We start from the raw sequence: 2973 nt of genomic DNA, 5'->3' as shown, positions 1-2973 counted from the left end.
CTCATAGTTTGCACTCTTTCCATCTCTCAGCAAAGATTGCATTGTGGACTTTGTAGTTATATCTCTTACTACTAAGAATCCCACTGAATATATACTAGTATATGTGATGGGATATACAAACACTACACTGGGCAACGCTGGGTTCATAAGCTAATATAAGCCTTGCCTGACCACACCTGTGAGAGATGTCAGACCTTCAGGGAGGATCTTAAAAGGGTGAAACCCAGGCTATTTGGTGGTAGGTTATAGAGAAGGGTAGATGTGTAGTTCTCAACTCTTGGAAGGAAGGTAAACTGAAGCTAGGAACTCTTTGTTTAGTGGCTGCCTTGTAGCGCCTTCCTGCAGGAAGAGGCCAGGCAGGCTGACTGGCCTGGTGCTGACTCACCTTTTGAGGGGAGTATTCTTTTATATTTTCCTGTGACTTTAGCTGGGGACACAGCTCAACAAGCTCTTCTCTGATGGGAGAGAGCCTCACCACAGTTGAGGGATAATTTAATTTCCCTTTTCAGTTTATTGACCGTTGCGGAAGGGGTGAACTGTCTGGAGCTCAGCCAGAGCACTGAGTCTCTGATGACTGGACTGATGTGGTGGAACACATAGACAAAACAGAGTAGAGGCCTGGTTGAATTCTGGGGGCCCAACCAAGGGGGTGAGAGTATATAATTGGCTTTTATAAATAATTAAAACTTAACTGTGTTTGTTAATTGTAAATGACCTAAACCAGGGGGCTCAAACCCATCTGCAGCCCGCAAACCTCCCCAATATGGCCCTCAGTGCTCCAACAGTTGTGGGGCCGGGTCTCTCCCTTGGCTCCACCTGCCACCCCTGGGCACTTCCCAGGTGATTTAAATGGTAGCACAGCATAGTTGAGTGGTGTCTGCTTGCTCGCTCCACATGTCTGCCAGCCCCTCCTTATGGCCCCAGGGCAGGGCGGGGCTGTGCCTCCACGTGCTGCTCCGCCCCCAAGTGCCCCTGTGGCCAATGGGAAGCTGTGGGGGCTGTGCCTGGGGGTAGCAGCGTGCGGAGGCCCCCCAGCCCACCCTGCCTTAGAGCCCCAGGTAAGTGCTGCCCCCCTCCCTGATCCTGCACCCCCTCCTCACATCCCCAGACTCAAACTCCCTCCCTGAGCCTGCACCCCCTCCCACCCCAAACTCCCTCACAGAGCTGGCACCCCCTTCCCATACACACCCTCCCACCTCTCCTTCTGCACCTCCTGCCCCAGCCCAGAGCCTGCACCCCAGACGCCCTCCTCCACCCAAACTTCTTCCCAGAGCCCAGCTTCTCTCGCCTTCTGCACCCAAACTCCCTCCCAGAGCCTTAGGCAGGTGGGGGGGCAGAGTTTTTTGGCAGCAGGTTCTGGGTGGCATGAGTGACATTATTGGCTCGCTGGGAGGATTTGAGGACTGGCACTGGCCCTAAGGTAAATTGAGTTTGAGACCCCTGACATAAACAAAATGGATTTCTGTTGTTATACTTGAGGTTTCTTTATCTAGGCTCTAGCTGTAAAATTCTAATCTGGATCTAAGTTCATATTTTGATACCTCCAAAGTTCTGTGATACGTAGCAAGGTTTTGTTTTTTTTTTGGTCTGGTATCTATATTTCTTTTAAAATTATCTTTGCTTGCAAACTATTTGCTAAGATTCATTGATTCACTTTCTAGTCATTAATTTGAAGTAGTGAAGTGAATTAGTAATATATTGTTAAAATTTGATCTATGTATTTAGTGATTATTTTTTATAGTGCAATTTTTTTACAACAAAACATTTTGAAGGTTGAAAATTTGTGGATTGTTTACTAATTTTTTCCCAGGTGGAAATACACTGGTTTCATAGAAAAACATTTGACCCTTGAACAGAAAAAGAAGTGGTGATGGGAGCGTAAATGGTTTTAACAATTTGAAAAACAGCAAAAATGATGTGAATTGTTGCTTTCTGCTAGCAGTGAGAAATGTATTGATGTAGGTCTACATATAGTGACCTTGAACTCATGCAGTTAAAACTTAGTTTATCATAACTTTTTTTTTTTTCCAGAGAGTGGATTGTTTGAGGACCAAATACTAACTTTGCTAAGGAAGTTACAGTTATTTACAAATTCACTATGCCCACTCCAATAGACATTGAAGTCAATGGTCAGATCTTACAGGCTGCTGTATATCGGATGTAGAACTGCTACATTAACTTTCTCTAAAAATAAACCAGTTTTCTGAATATTCAAATCCTTGATAGTTTTCAATATCTGAAATTATTTATAAACATAGATTATACTAGAAATTATTTATGAATGGTTTTGTAGCCAACAGTATATTAGTAGCCTTTTTAAAAGGCTAGTGAAACATTCTCTTACAAAACAGCTCTTTAATTTTGTGTCGTTGTTTCTCAGTTTGTTTGTTAACCTGTTTGCATGATAGCCTCTTAAAAAGGACTTATTTACAATGGTAAATAAAGCTTTGTGTGTATAAGGTGAATAGCAGCATGTGTCCCAGGCCTCTAGGTACTATCAAAATGTAAATATTTATTTTCCCATTTTGAATCTTACACTGTTATATGCACAAGATCTTCCCCTCCTGACAAGATTACAGAGCTATTTCCAGTGGATATTTATGCCATCATAATATTAAAAAGGTACTACAACTACTGGTATCTGCCATTGTTATCTATATGCTTGCAGTGAGATGAGGACATTTTCAGCTTGTTTTTCTTCTGGGTAACTGCTGGCTTCCTGAAAAGTAAATGAAAACTGTGCACTGTTGCTTTTTTATTAGTATGTTATGACTAGGACCAGGGAACTTCATCTGAAATGACAGGAGCGTTGAAATTGCAAGTAGTGTTTACATTAGAGCTTTCTTCATTAGAGTTCTGGAGCCTGAAGACGCAGGCTGATGCACTGAAAACTGAGCTTCATCAAAACTATTAAAATTCCTCTACAATCAGCCAAATGAATTAAAATTCCCATGATTTCCTCCCCCGCCCTGC

At 42.9% G+C, this 2973-nt stretch overlaps 1 long non-coding RNA gene across 1 annotated transcript; it reads left to right on the top strand.

Annotated features, from left to right (window-relative positions):
* Positions 1-252: 252 nt before the first annotated feature.
* Positions 253-2477, top strand: LOC122465551. Its single transcript, XR_006290478.1, has 3 exons — positions 253-288; positions 510-649; positions 2032-2477. It is a non-coding gene; the product is annotated as an uncharacterized LOC122465551 (long non-coding RNA).
* The last annotated feature ends 496 nt before the right edge of the window (positions 2478-2973 follow it).

Source organism: Chelonia mydas, chromosome 4 (assembly GCF_015237465.2).
Source record: "Chelonia mydas isolate rCheMyd1 chromosome 4, rCheMyd1.pri.v2, whole genome shotgun sequence".
NCBI classification, from domain to species: domain Eukaryota; kingdom Metazoa; phylum Chordata; order Testudines; family Cheloniidae; genus Chelonia; species Chelonia mydas.
This window is presented reverse-complemented; position numbering and strand designations above follow the sequence as displayed.